Below are 16,221 nucleotides of genomic sequence, written 5' to 3'. Positions count from 1 at the left end.
GCCTCACCGCCGGCGCACCAGCGCCATCTAGCGGCGGCGGGGCGGGGCCTCCGCGCGCTGCTCCCGCCACCGCCGCCGGTGCCCGCCGCCCGCCCCGCGCGGTGAGGCGGCACCGCAGCCGCCGTCCCGCCGTCAGAAGTCACAGCAACTCCGCGACACCCCTCCGCGGTGGCGGTGCGGGAGCGCACGGCCTCTTCCCACCAGGGCCGTGGGGCTCCCGCTGGAGATGACAGCCGACAGAGCTTTACCACTGCAGGCTCCGCGCTTGCCAGATCCCACCAACAACCCGAACATCTGCCACCTCCGAGACCGCACACTGTTTGCTGCTGCCCTCCCCACTGCCAGCACCCTGCCTCCCATCACCTCTCCCTGGAGACCCTGGGCAGGCACGACCACACTAGTTGGGTTTTCTTGGCAAAACCAGGCATGTAGCTAGAGCTCAAGCGCCATATTTCAGTATTTCAGTGCAATGCCCAGGACTGCTGTTAGTTCTGCGTATTTCTCACCGAGTGACTTCTCAAGCATTTATCCTGCAGACGGGTGGCAAGGCACTGACTTGAGATCTACCTACACCTTCTCAGGCAGGTACGTTCTGCCCTCCATCCTGGTAACACTCCTTCAGTCCTAGCCCAACATCTACAGAAACACTTCAGTTTTGGAGATGTGTATCCCAAGTTTTCTTACAGAAGCATGCCTGGTGCTCGTCTACTGTGTTGTTAGGTGCAGTGCATGCACACAGGCTCATGAGTCTTCCGAGATGTTTTTCTTAAGGGCAAATTCATAGCAGTACCAAGCTGTGTGCGTACTTTGGTCAGAAATTTAGAGATAATTGTTTTGCAGCGTGTCCTCCTGATACTTACTTTATTCCATAGTGACACAGAACAAACTAATTTGTAGGGAAGGGCTGAATCTGCTCCATGGGAAAGAACTGAAGCTAGCAGAATGCTACTAGACACTGACATTACAACATTGTCTTTAAATAGTAACTTCAGAAGGATGTCGGTAAATACATCGTTTCCTATGCACCCTTCTACAGTGCACCAATTTTTAATCATTTTTTCTCTTCCTGAACAGGACAGAAGATAAGACATCTGCTGGCATTATTTAAAATGTTGCTTTACATTCCTGCCCACCCTCATACACACTTTTGTCCTTAACACATGCATATTCTTAAGAGTTTTAAACACTTTCTTACAGTGTACACCATGAAATGGGCCTATAACTGAATAGAAGGATTACTCAAAAGTAATTTGTTCATTTTCCTGATCCCATCCATTTTTGCTTACTGCCACAGAAGACATGGGTGCCAAGCATCTCTCAGAGGCTTCTTGTCAGAAAGCATTTGTGTGAGAAAAAGCTAGCTTTTAAAGACACCTGGAATAGGTTACATAATGACCTACTCAGTAGTCTTAATTTTTAAGATACCTACATGCAAATCAAGACTGCAAGCAAATGGCTCTGGAATTATTTACTGGAAAGATTGCTTCCTAAATTTTACCTTGGGTTCACAGCTACTTCCAAAACAAATTTGTGTCTTACAGAAATGTTGTGCCATCCGCTCTGTATTTTGTGTTGACAACTCCTCAAAATTTTCTCTAAACAAGTTCAAGCTCTGGATCTTCAAAGACATCGCAATTTCCTGAGGTCAAGTCTAACATCACCCATTTCACAAGAGGAGAATGTTACTTAAGTTTCTTCAAAGACTTCGGTCACAAACTTTACATGATATTGTCTTTGACTAGTCAACCACTACAACTGATAAAAAGCCAGAAGCATGCTCTTTATTCCCAAATAATTCTCAAAAATTTCTCAATTTCTCTGCTACATCCATGAAACTGATAAGGTGCTTCATATTGCCTGGCAAAGATTTCAGTCTTTTTTCAAACTTGCTGTATATACCAATTTGCATTAGAGACTGATTTGCCCCAGAGATTCTCATAGTTTAGCTACAGCACCCTTTTCTTTCTCTTGTACCCAAAGATGACTTAAACAGACCTTATGCTTTGAAAATTATACCAAAAAGTAGTTTGTCTTCCAGAAATGCACTGCAGCCTCCACAGCAGTAACTCTCAAAAGAGCTTAAAAATGCTCCAAAAATAGTATGACAGAATGAGTCTCAGCCATCTGATTAAAAATTAGTAAAACTTGCCACCAGGAAGACTGCCTGCACATCACTGCACTTGCAAGTTCCCTACTCCACAAGGACTGCTCTACCAGAACAAAGTTGAGAAGCATCCAGCTGAGAAGTGCTTATTTGATTGACAAGCATATGTATCCCTACCATACTCACTTCTCTGCTCTCACCACTCCTCACATCAGCTATAGGTAAGCGCTGCTGCACATAATCACAGCAGCAGTGAACGCCACACCTTGGTTTAGTCTCTATCATCATGCTACCTCATGGCTAGACAATAGTTAAAAAAAGCCACAGTTAAAGCTACAATCAATTGACTATGATAAGTCAACTATGTAAAATGCTTGACTTTTCCCAAGGTAATCAAAGCAAAACCTGTCAGGGACAAGGAAGAACTCACTATTGGAATTAACAGCTGTAGTCATAAGGTTGGAAGCCCTTTGTACATCACCTCTGTGGCTGGGAAGCTACGTTGAAGATTACAGTCTGCAACACTACAACCCTGTGCAGCAAGCTTCTGTGGCATCTTCTGTCCCTGATACTTCATTGACACATAAGGCCACCACATACTAGGTAAGCAACCTCTTAACTTTTATCTAGGTAAGCAAACTCTTAACTTTTTTTGGGGGCGTGGGGGATTAAAGTTGAAGAGGAAAGCTCAAGAACTGAACAGCACAAGAGGCTAAACACCACAGGGTTTCCACTCTCATGATAATCAAGTTAGAGATAAATTTTAAGCGATAAACTAAGCCTACCACATTCTTCAAGTTTAAAGAGACTCCCTTGTGGACACCTGCGATTTGTTGCTCAAGCAGAAAACAAATTCAAATAAGCCAATAGATCTACTCCAAGTTAGAATACATTACAAGAGTCAACTATTTCACGTTATTTTTTTTAACCTGTAGAAAGAGGCAGTCAAAGCAATGTTTCCGTTAGGTAGAGAATGCTGCATTAATTTCAAAACTAAACAGTGGTAAAGCTGAAGTCTGTTGCACTGGTTAATGAATGAGGTGACTGTTTTCAAAGATATCCACACATGTACAGATCATAGCTAGCACAAACAGTTTTTACAGCACTGCTGTATAATCCCATTCAGTTATTTGACTACTGATGGTAGTTAAGGACCATAATCCATTGCCAAAAAATAAACAAGTATGAACAACCACCAGAACTTAGGCAATGGTAGAAATTGTGTGTAGATATTCCAGGTTTATTGCCAAGTACTTCACTGTTCAGAGAAAATTTGAAGCTGAAATAAATTCTTAAGTACGTATAAAACATAAGAATGGAGCCAAACACTTTACAAGCATAGGGAAAACAACAATAACCAAGACATTTTTGTTTATGTAGAATTAATATCTTGAACCTGGATAATGAGGAACAAGATTCACAGATTAGAACTAGTAAAGCAACACAAAACCACAAAGAAAGTTTAAGTTGTATGGACAGAGCCAATCCAGCTTTCTTTCCTTCGAGACTTGCACAGAAATACAGCTACATCCCAGACTTTTTGTATGATCTGACCTAGTGAGCTAAGTACTTTACCATGCATATTGCATATTAACTACCAAAACTGATGCAGTAGTACTGAGGTATTAAATCAAAGAAATGTGCATCATGATTAGGGGTACTAGCTGTAATGTATTACATATGAAAATGAAACATTATGTATGAAGAGAAACAAGCATAGCAACTCATATCTACAAACTAAAGTCACAGTGGCACACTGAACAATTTTAGGTTAACCAGACTCACTTAAAAATAGAAACCAGAGGCTGGTCTCTTCTCTCACCCCATTTTACATGTCTTTACTTCCACTGATTTCTAGTGGAGTTCTTCACAATTTATGCCATTGTGAGAAGAGAATCAAGCCTTGTGTGTTTGAAAGGAAACAGCAGACGTTTCCCTCCAGAGTGCAGGGGGAGATTTTTTAAAAAAAATCCACAAGTATATGAACTGTGAAACCAACAGAGTACACAAGCAAAGGCAGGCAAAGAGGCTCTAGCTGGGGGTGGGGGTGGTGAACTTGCAGGATGCTTTTTTTTTTTTTTTTTTTAAGACTTAGGATTGGTATTAAGTAATCAGAAGCCCAATCATTAAACTGGCTTTAAAATAAACTTTTAGAAATAAATATTGCATTCTTTTTCTGACAAGACATCATTGATTTACAATTTCTTACAGTTATTCTATAAAATGAGGAGCAGGCCATTTTATTTCTGAAGGACACAGACTTTCCATTCCCAGAAACTGGGAAGTGTGGGGAGAGGTCTGAACTATTTGCATCACTAGAAACGGTTCCTAACCATCACTCACACCCAAGCTCAAATAGATTATCTCTCAAAACCCTTCAGTATCATCCTGACAACTATTATCACAATAGTTAGAAAGAGCAACACTTATGACTGGAACTGAAGTCCGACAAAGTACTAGACGATTTACAGGTGACAAAACCACTGCATGGTTTGGACCTATGGCACAACACAAGCTACAGCTTTATGGTCTGTTTTTTAGAGTAGCAGCATGTGGTTAGGAAGCTCCTCTTTCACCACCCCAGTGAGCAACTCTGCACACGAATACAATCATTGTACTGGTCTGTACTGATTTGGGAACCTCACTTAAACACGAAAACCCCCAAACGGTCCCTGGTCAAGCTGTGCCAGCACAACTAAGCAACAGTGGAAGGGAAATAGCTTGAGTATTTTACAGAGGGAATACAGACTCATTTCATTGCTTTATCAGGTTTGCATACCATAATAATGCAAGACTGAAGCCATTCATACCCATTAAGAGTCCAACACCAACAGAATGTTACTGTAATTGCCTCTTTGGATATGCTTTCCCTTCACCTGTGTGCACAAACTGTGTTGTGGCTCACATACCGTTTTTTGAGTCTGCCCCTGCATCCCAGTAGGAAGACATGCTGGCAGCTTCCTTTTAAAAACAAGTCTAGATTCTCTTCTCACAATTGCATTAAATGTTGGCTGATTTAGTACATGACAAAGCAGGAAGACTGTAAATGCATAGAACTACACAAAGGAGAATGACTTTACCTGCGGAAAAAACGTTGCATAATTCAAGATATACCTGCTGATTTTCATGAGACCTGCTTTTTCAAAGCATTAGTCTCCTTCCAGAGGCCATGGGAAGGTAGAGACACCCCCAAGAACAAACACATATGCCCTTGAATATCCCACTTTGAGTATTTTGGAGCTAGTATTTAGATGGTGAACACTGACTTAAAGTGAATAAAAACAACAAAAAAGCAGCCTTAAATGAACAGGAGCCCGATATCACCTCAATTCCTAAAAAAAGCCACCAAGCATACCTTTGTGTTGCTATATCACAGTTGCAAGAGTCCTCATCATATCACTACCTCTTTACAGCATCAGCTCGAGGCTAGCATGACATCAACTATTAGGTCAAAAAGGTTTATGAACAACTACAGTATGATATGAGACAGACAGAGACACATTAAAAATGAACCTACCAAAATTACAGCCTAAAAGGTGGCAGATGCAGAACTAGACTGTAGAGCTCAGTGTCAGGGTAGATTTTGCAGAGAGATCTGAAAAGTGATAAATCTGCAGCAATGAAACAGATGCCTGCTTGTCACTGTGGTCACTTCAGTTCAATCAAATACCTGCATTGCTGAAGTGCAGTATATTAACAGCTACTCTAAAACCGCAAGAGCTGTTCTTGCATGAAATCAGCGGTTTCACATAACTAGAAAATCGTATATTGAGAAAGAAACAGGCTATTAGCCTGGACAACTGAACTACAGTTTTACACCACCTGAAACCCCCTGCAAAGATTGTCCAGGCAGATTGTCTGTATGACAGATCAGGGGGTAAAACTTGTGATGTTCACTGGATTCACAAACAGCTAACCTGCTCAGTAGCACCCTTCATTGTGACTGGTTCCACAGCTTTTTGGCAGCTCATACTTGAGCATAACAGCAATATGTAGGGCTCCCTCTTAATATGTGGATGCTTTCCAGCCTCACCCAAGTACACAATTCCTTCCCCAGTGCCTCCTAAGAGAAAGCCAATGCCCTGCAAAAAGGGGACCTGCAGTGTAAGATCCAACTGTGGAGAAAAGCTGCCATAACACAACCACTTATGTTTTAGGCAGCTCACATTTCTCCTGAATAGTAGTGGTACCTCCTAACAGATACCTGCTGAAATCCAAATGTACACTAGCTGCTCACAGGATGGAACAAAGCTGCACCCTGGGTAAAAACATCCTTACCAGGTTGGAAGTTAATGTACTTTTCCAGTACCTTGGTATAGATGAGAGCCTCGTCTGCTTTCTACATGTCTGGCAGTACTTTTAAGAATTTGTTGGCTATTGGCCTGCCAAGCTGTTTAGGCTTGTAAGTTCCTTTGCACTCCCTTTAAACGATTAATTTTGTTAAATATAAACATATCCTCTGTGTATCTTATTCCCATATTCCATATGCACAGAACAAACTCATTTCAGTCCTAGGATGATTAGGAACTCAATATTTATCACACAGATCCACCATGCTTTGCAAACAAGATCGAAGAAAACCCTTTCACAATGAAGTTATCCATATGATCTTTCTGATGAGCAAAGCATGAGAAAACAGTTCAAAGCTCTCAGAAGGCCATATGTATACTTTTACAAAGGACACCTGCAATTTACCAGTGAGGTTCTAGGCCTAGCATAATTAATTTAGCAGCCTGGATATATAGATGTAAATACACTAGGTTCAGACACTTCTTCAATGCCTTCATAAAATTTATTTTAAAGTATATAAATATTCATACTTTGACTAGTCATCTCAGCATGTGAAGTTTTTCTTTTTCTACAAGAATACAGATTCCTGCAAGGAAGTTGAAATAAAGTAAAAATATATTAGTCCTAAAGTATGCACATAAACACATGCAATTTTTTATATAAACACTTTTGAACTTCTGGGTAATTAACTATAACACTTGATTACAAGAAGAGATCTTTAAAAAATGTCTTCACTAATCATGCACTAATTTTTAACATACTTGAAAACAAGTCAGCTTTTACTGAGGTTAGGCAAGTTTATCCACACTTGAAAGTGCAAGGCGGCTTTCAGCTTGTGCCATGGTTATTGTATGTTTGTGTTGCTACAGAAAAGGGCCATGGGTGAGGGCAGTGTCCGACTAGCCCATGCGCTTGACAGGTTGAGCAAGAGTGCCTGGGTGCCTCGGCAGAGCCTCTTGCTGAGCTAGCACCATCTTTGTCACAGGAGTACTTTGTTAATGAAGAGATTAGGGGAGGGTAAAACAGGTAAAGCTGAACAATTACAGCACATGTGTCAGAGGTGGTTTATATTGCCCCAGTGAATGGAATGGGAATACAGATGAGATGTGTGCTTTGAGAAGTGGTATAGCAGTATCTGTCTGGATACGTTCAAGGATTCAACTGCAGAATTCTTAACATGTAAAGTTTTTCATTTTGATCTTTTTAAGACTAGCAAAAGAAGATGCAGCTTTCCAACAGAACAAAAGGATGTAAGAATCCTACCATACAGCATGATCTCAAGCCTATGTTGCTATATTCATAATTACATGTATGTTCTTATTTTCTTTTTAAAACCCTCAAACACCTTCAGAAGGGAAGATATTTGGAGAATAAAGACTCCTTTTAAGAAAATTTAAGGGACTAACATCACCCTGCTTAAAACCTGTAAGTTCTATTATACACATCATGATATTGACATGCAGATTTTTAATCATGCCAGTTGCAATTACACAAATCAGTGATCAAATCCACTGAGAAGTCAGGATTTGTATATACCACATTAACACAAACATTAGACATGGATTTGGCATGTTAACAGTCAGAGAAGCCTAGTTCTGGAATCATATAATACTAAGACTGGAGCTACTTGATGAAAGATGAGAAGGCAACAAGCTTAAAAAGGTGGTTATAAAAACATCACAGGAAATGAAATTTATTTTAAATAAAAGCAAAGCAATAATATTTCAATATTTGGATGGCAGTTTGAAATGCTTTTTTGGCCTGCAGCTGCTCCACAGAGCCAATATTGTATGTAACTGGAAATATTTCAAAAAACCAGAATTGTTACTAAAGTTAAAGATTGCAATTGCAAGCTGTGGGATATATGCTTAGATAAGAGGGGCAACAGAATAAAATCATCACAGATATAAACCTACAAGCACACTCCATAATACCCTTATCACTCTAGTTCTACCAAGTTGGCAATAGAGAACAAGGGAGTAGGGGGTGGGGGGAAGGAAAATGAGGGAGAGAAGCACACAAGGCAGAACAGCAAGAGCTATCAAGTGCTATAAATCAATGTTTCAAACACAAACCTTAGACAAGAGTACACGACTTTGGTACAGAACAACTGAAATAACACAGTTCCAGCTTTTGTTGATGTGTAATCCACTGGAAATGAAAGACCTGCCTGAGAGACCGTCTACCTCAGGTTTACTAGCTAGCAAAACACTCTGAACTTGATAGGTTCAAAGTGATCTTGAAAAGCAACTCACCAATCTTATGGTTATATTGAAGAACTTTTAAGGAGTTAGCCTTCCAGGCAGAGTTCCAAGAAAAGGTAAACTAGCTAAAAGCTGTCATTTACAGATATTTTAAAAATACTAAAAATGTTTGCATTGGCTCATACCTCTTGTATCTTGGCACTTCACTCATTTTGTACACTTAAAAAAAACCTCTTTGCACAAGAACATGCTTGAAAGTATTGTCAGTTTGTGCTGAGAAGTCAATTTGCTCATTCAAAAAAGTATAATGTATTTAGTGGACAATATAAACAAGCAAAATACAAAGAGGAAGAGTTATAGCAGACCACTTTAAGTTTTCTTCAGTAACTGGAAATACTCTTTGACAACAAACCAGCAGCCAAAGCAGCCAGTTTTCTGTAGAAACATGTAATTTTGGCAAATGGTCATCTGATAGTCTATCCGGGAATTTGTCAGAAATGCCACGCTTCAGTGTGTTATCACTTGCACAACATGTTTCTTCCCATCAATCTTCAGCCATAAGGTAGAGGGGGAAAGATGAGCGATAGCTGTGCTGTATCCTTCCAAGCTGGTTCTTCCCATACAACTCCTAATCCAAACAATTTAAGCGCACAAGTAAAAGCTACTAATTTCTGTAAACATTTCCAGGAGCAGGACCTAAGCATGCATGGCTTATACCAAGCATATGCTAACGACAACAGCTAACCTCAAGTTTACCTCTTTTTAAACAGCATAAGCAGAAAACTGTGCTGGCCAAACTGAAGCTTAAGCCTTAATATAAGGGGGTAAACTGAACACTGATATAAGCCGCTTGGTCATTATGCATACATCTCGTAATCAGGGAGTATTAATGCAGTATTATATCACAGAACAGTTTTCCCAGAAACACAAATTATAAAAAAAATATGTTTCTGAACATGTTTCAGCAGGGATGTCTTTACTTCAGGACAAGGTAGCAGTAGAAAAAAGAAACAAAATCCAGCTTGTTTTAAATGGACTTCACTACTGCACATACAATTAACACTGGAATGCACAAGACATACCATCCAGGCAAACAGAGGCTTTACATGTAAGTGGCAACTCTTGGTCTGCTCTCTTGGAAACTGTGTAATACATTGTCAACAGCCGCTACACACAAGATCCACATTACAAAGCAAAGGGACTTCTTTCAGGCTAGGATACAAAGGCTGCAGCAGAAAGGGTCAAAGCAATCTGCAAAGCCATAAAATGAACCAAAGCCATTTAAATTACTCTGTAAAATGTAGACATCCATTAGCATAGAAAAGTTTCACAGGAAAACAAAGTAAAAGCCGTCTGATTTTCATATGCTAATTAATTAAATATGCCAAATGAATTTAATCTCTTATTATAACCATAGGGGGAGACAGACCAAACTCTTGAAGTTCTGAAAAGCCAGGTCATTAGCGTGCCAAGTCATTCTTCAGATCCTCTCCTTGTAATACACATTTACATTCCCAGCTTATTATATATGTAAGTAAAACCTGGCTCTCCCACTCCCTCCATTTCTCCTTTGGAAGACACTTGCTATTGCCTGCTCCTGTATTCTAAAAGTCTTATTAAATTTCAGAAAGAACTCGCTTGCTAGGAAGAAAAAGCACAGAAGCTGTTTTGCCAAAAGCCCGAGTTAAGTGCCCTGGTCCCCCTAAGATGTAGAATAAGCTAGTTGAAAATTAGATTAATAACATTCTTGCACATATGCATGAAAATCCACGCATAGTTTGTAGTCTTTAAGTTCAGATGACATTTCTAGCCATTTATTGCCTTTCCAAACACGAAAAGGATTCCAATGTTTACATAAGGTTCTTCTTGCTTAATAAATCTTAAATTGAAACAGATTTTTTTTTTTTAACAATTACCTTCTTCAGAGTTATCATACTACAGGATATTAGGAAAAACCAGACTCTCCTGTTGCTTTTACCCACATCTGACTCCAATCTTAATAGTTTAGCTATTAACCCTGTAAGGTCCCCCCACACACACACCTTGCCCAGTTGATGTTAAAATTTTTATACGACTGATCTGGGCTTACTCATTGCAAAACCTTTTGTTACACAGAAAGAGAGCAGCTCCGTGGACCTTGATTTACAGGACACAATTAACCGTGTTGTTGGCAGAACTGCACCAGCCCAGCTCACCCGGGCCTCTGCAGTGTGAAATGAAAGAATCTGTCACTGCAGTCAGAATCACTGCTCTGCTTCTTTCTCTCAGTTCCCTTACCAAACCCACTCTGACCTGCTGACATTTTGGGATGCAAACTTGGCTGCTGTGATATACCTGTTCTGTAGAGAGGTAATAGAAGTAACAATAATTCCTCCTAGAAACATTAGTAACTAGAACTAAAGGGGGGGATGGGGGTGGGGAACAGCACCACCACCACATCCTGCTGGAAAATCTCGGTAGTCACTCCGACTTTGCCATGCAAAACATGCAGTTTAAAGACCTCAGTTACCAGCTGAACAACGAAAACAGGGAACTCGCCTAGCTGTAACGCTAGCCATTTATTTTTTGCCACCTTTTAGGTTTTAGCATGCAGGGAATATGCATTGTTAACCTTTAAATCCTCTGTATAAACATTTCTCTGAGAGCTTGTAAAATATCCCCCGCTGCGTTTCCTGGCTCTCCAGTTGATGGCATTTAGAAACACTGGTACTGGCGGGTGCTTTATTTTGCTTTCCGCGGCCACCCCGCTGGGGTACAATGACAGATTCCCGTCCAAGGCCAGACCTGGCCGCCCCAGGCTCGGACCACAACGAAGGCGCCCGGGACTCAGCCCAGCCGCGCCGGACGTTAAACGGTGGCTGCTAGAGCTCGAAATCCCGCAGCGGGCTGAGATATTCTGGGAGAAAGGGCTCGGGGGGCGCCCATCGCCCGCCCTTCCGCAGCCCGCTTCGCTGCCCAAGGTTAAAATACATACACACTTCGGCGAGGTCCGTGCTGCACCTCAGCCCCGCTGCCGGGGGGGGGGGGGGGGGGGGGGGGGGCACCCCCCCGGTAACACACCGCGCCGGCAGCGCGGAGCCCCGAAAGGTGCCGCCCCCCCCGCTCCGGCCCCGCTGGGGTCGGGAGGGCCCCGGGCGCGGACGCTTCGCTGCGAGTAAAGCGGCAGGCGGGGGCCGCCTGAAGCGGCCAGTTGTCACCCCGCTAACAGGCAACAGCTGAGCTCCCGCATCTGGACCCTCACCCAGACCGGCGGCCCCGGCCCACCACGCCTCCCGCTCCGCCAGGCGCACCGAGCCGGCGCCGCACGTCCCCCCGCCCCGGCCCCGACAGCCGCCGCGGGGGTCGGCGGGACCCCCCCAGCCCGCTCTCCAGAGCCTGCGGCCCCCGTCCAACAACTCCGTGCTGGGCGGCGCTACTCCAGCGGCGCCGGCTCCGGGCGGCTCCCCACTGAAGGCAAACGCCGGGCGAGGCGCAGGAGCCCCACCGCAGAGCGGGATGCTGCGGAAAGGGCTCCGCCGGCGGCACGGTCCCGGCTGCGGACGGCGCCCCGCCAAACCCGCCGGGCGTCCCGCCGCGCCGCTGCGGGCTGCCCGTCAGCCCTCCCCGTGGGCAGCCGCCACTTACCCTCCGCGCAGCGCGGCCGAACCGCGGCGGCGTATTCCTGGGCGGCGAGTGGCAGCGGGGGGCCGTCGCATCGACAGCGCGGCAGGCGGGCACCCGGCTCTGCCCCGCGGAGTCAGCGCCGGCGGCAGACGCGCATCTCCGGCAGCACCGCGGAGGGGACCGCCCGCCCGGAGCCTCGCCGGCAGCCTGCGCCGCCCGCCGCGAGTGGCCGAGCCCCGCGCCCGCTCCCCGCCCTAATGGGGCTCTGCCGCCCCGCGCCCGGGACAGCGACATGCGCGCTCCGCCGCGCCCATTGGCTGCCGCCCGCCAATCGCCGTCGGGCCGGGGCGGCCGGCGGCTCGGAAAACCCGGCGGGGCGGGGCGGCGGCGGCGGCGGGGCGCGAGGGGCGGGGCGCGAGGGGCGGGGGCGCGCCCCGGTCCCGCCGTGCCCGTGTGCCCGGCGCGGGGGCGCGGCTGCCGCCTGAAGGGCGGGGGGGCACGGCAGCGCGCCTGGAAACCGCGCCGGGGCTGGCTGCCGCCCGCTGCCGCCCCCCGGTCAGGCGGAGCTCCGGGCCCAGCGGCTGGCTCCCCGCCGCCGGCTGCTGCCGAGGGCGCAGGGGAGGGCAAGGCGGGCGGGAGGTTGGCCCGCCGGTGGGTGCGGAGGCGGGTGGTGGGGCGGGTCGGTGGGCTGCGGGTACCCACGGGTTGCACGCGGGGCACTGCTGGAGAGAATGGGCCCTCGCCCCCCTCAGCCCTTGCCCTCACCGGCCCTCGCCCTCCCGGCTGCTGGAGCATGGCCCCGGGGGGCTGACGGGGGTGGGCCCTCCCCAGAGCCAAGTAGCCCTGATGCTAGCGTGAACAAGATGGCAAAACGAGTGCAGTAGGGATTACAGGGACGCGGGAGCAGGCAGGTATACATTTAAATCCCTTCTATGGTGACCGGCACTTTTGGAACCTGTGCAAGCTATCGGAGTGTGCAGCCCTTCTTTCAGTTGCTCCCACCTCACAACCTTTAGGCGACATGAATTGCACTCCCGGTTCGCTGGTGACCTCGCAGTGCTCGAATCCTCTATGAAAAAATCAGAGAAGGATGAGTAGCGATGAAAACGTCTGACTTATGTTGTATCTTTTTCTACAAATGCAAATTGGAAAGTGAGGTAATTTTACCAGGGTGACTTCTATAGCTATCACAAACTCGCCCCACTTGGTGAAACAAATGTGTTTGGAACTCTCAAAGCTTAATATAAAGCTGAAATTTGGTCTGTTGTGTGGCAGCGTCTCTCTCAGTTCTCCAGACAAGGAATTATTTGAGGTTAGGAAATGACAATTTTCCCTTTGTGTTTTGAAGCATGTTTGGTTTTCCTGTGCTAGCAGAGTAAGTTTGTTATCTGGAATCCAATCTGGTCAAAATCATCTTTCTGTACCCAAAAAAATAAATATGTAACTCACAGGAAACAACTTTATTACAGGTAAGAGCGTTAAACCTGCTTGATCACCTTAAAAGTTTCAGCAGTTCTAACCCTGGGTGCTCTACTCTGCCGTTTCCTTGCAGCCTGGACCTAGAATCAGCATTGCCCTGCCGAACGCCTCCTTTTAAATGCTAACCAAGTCTGAAAAAAACCACTTCCAGATTGCATCTGCGTGGAAGTTTCAGAGGGAAAGCAAAGACGCTTGTACAGACAGGTGAAACCTCAGAAGAGGCAGCCTCTATCACTCTTTCCATCACAATGAGTTTGGATTTCTCCTGTAATTTAAGAAAAAGAACAGAAAGGATGAAGTACAAGCGTGAAAAAATGAATACATTCTCAAGAAAAGGATGGCAAAAGTGTCAAAAGGGCTGCTTGTAGCCATCTGCTGCTATGGAGCTGTTTGTCCCTTGTCCTGTGTTCTTCCCTGCTACCTATTCAAGCATTTCTGTAGCGCTTATCACGGAGATCTAAATACGTTTAGGCTGTGCTGGCAGCGTTGCATGATTTCCGTCATTTACTTCTTCCCACTTCAGGTTCCAAAGGCATAGGAAATAAGATTGCTTGGCTTCTAAATAACCTTGTCAAAGGTGTTTACAGTCATATATTAGCAGATCTGAATCTGGAATGAAAGAATTTATGGCCAATGCACTCTTTTAAGTTGTGTATCTGTTTATCTGATCCTCACTTACAAATGCCTCTAATTAAGCTATAAACCCTTAGTTTCTACTTAACCATATGGGTAGCCTGGGAAGTTTGCTACAGTAATGTAATTTACCCATTCTACAGCCATGTCTGCAATGCAAATCCAGCATAACTGCTTTAATATTGTCACAACCTGCTCTATTTTTCACAGCATGGACAGAAATAAAGCCTGTCCAAGTTACCAGCTGTAGTCCTGATGAAAAGGTGCAGATAGTTTTGTCTTTGGACCTACAGGACTTTGTGTCAGGGAGAAAATACGCCCATAACCCTGCAAACAGTAGGAAATAAGATGAAAAATACAATCTGAAAATGCAAGTACTGGGGAGAGAGTTGTAATAGTCTCCATTATTTTTTTGCACTTTCTGTGGGAGTTACTTGGCTCTCCTGTGATTTTGTTGCATTCTACCCTTGGGTACTGTTCGCAGTTTTTAGTTGCATACACTTTTCATTCACTTGAAGTCTGGATAGTTTGAGGATTGGGTCTACTCTGCCCTGGATTGTGTTGACAGAGGGTATAAGGAAAACTTGCACATAAAAAAGGCCCAGAGTTACAATATCTATTTGTAGATCTTAAACTTCTATTAAATATTTCAGAAATACTTATGCAAGAAAAAAACATATAAACTACTGATGCGTAAATTTAAAAGGGGCTTGAGTCCCAGCCTTGTTACTGTAACATAGTAAAACGCCCAACTTCCATGGGGGTTTTGTAGACACAGTAAAAACTCCAACTTCCTATTTTATGAAAAATGTATTCTAAAATATGTTCTATAGGATTTTTCTCTAGAAAGCAATGCTGCCAGTTATCATGAATTTCATGTAAGAAATATGGTGTTTGGTTTATGTTACAGGAGCTTGAGATTTAAAAATGTGAAAAGTTTTTGTGTGATTTTGAAGTAGGGGCAAAAGCATCCTTATAGGTTCACACAGGTACCTTGAAAGGAAATGCCTAGAGCAATCCATCAGACCATCTTTTCCAATCCTGCCTCTTCCAGTGAATACTTTAAATATTTCTTACTCTCTTTAAAGTATCCCATGTTTTCATATTGAAACCTCACATACAGAGTTGCGACTGCAGCTGCAGGTAGGTGAACAAAACCAGCCCTTCAGCTAGGTAGCAAAAATACAATCTAGCAGGGATGTTGCTTTGAGGCTAGCCCGGCTTGGAAGAGATGGCTGGACCAGATGCCCCTAGAGGTCCCTTCCAACCCTGCTCCTATCATCTGCAGCTGTTGGATTTGGCCAGTACAGAAGACACAACTCAGACTATGCCGTCTCATTACTACAGCAGTTCAGGTACTGGGCAATAGAAAAAGGCCATGCCTGGAGATGCGGAGTTTGAGTGAAGCATAGCAGACTTTATACTGACATTAGGCCACCCCACATGTGTCTACCTGGCGCGTTTACTGTGGATTTAAAACAAGATTTGTGTTAGATTAGGGGCAAGATTTTGATTTTTAGCAAGGTCAAATTGTACTGGTTTGTTTTGTTGTAGCCTTTCTCTGTGGTGTGGAGCATAGACCAGCTTCATTTGGGGATTTTGGGGGAGAAACAATGCTTTAATTTCTGCTGCTTACTTTCTACAACACTGTACTTTCTCCTTATTTCTTAGTCTTTCTTCAGGAAGGGAGCCCACAATGGGTATGATGGCCATTCTTTTCCTGTTTGTACTTCTAAGTACCAGTAGGAATGCCTCAGTTTCCCTGTTTGCATGCAGAGAAAAACTGTCTTACACCACATGGGTCTTGTAAGGTTTAGTTAATCTTTGTGCAGCACTTGAGCTTTTCAGACAAAGCTGTATAGAAGCACATCAATGATTAATATTAACAAGAGCACCTTGTTCTAGTTC

General features: G+C 44.4%; 1 protein-coding gene across 1 annotated transcript in view; it reads right to left on the bottom strand.

Moving 5' to 3' along the window:
- Nucleotides 1-12,478, bottom strand: part of PRICKLE1 (prickle planar cell polarity protein 1) — a 66,574-nt gene extending 54,096 nt beyond the window's left edge. Inside the window, exon 1 of the mRNA XM_056338888.1 lies at nucleotides 12,223-12,478. The gene's annotated coding sequence lies outside the window, so the exon portion shown is untranslated. The remainder of the gene's footprint in view (nucleotides 1-12,222) is intronic.
- Nucleotides 12,479-16,221: the final 3,743 nt, after the last annotated feature.

Source organism: Falco biarmicus, chromosome 5 (assembly GCF_023638135.1).
Source record: "Falco biarmicus isolate bFalBia1 chromosome 5, bFalBia1.pri, whole genome shotgun sequence".
Classification (NCBI taxonomy): domain Eukaryota; kingdom Metazoa; phylum Chordata; class Aves; order Falconiformes; family Falconidae; genus Falco; species Falco biarmicus.
This window is presented reverse-complemented; position numbering and strand designations above follow the sequence as displayed.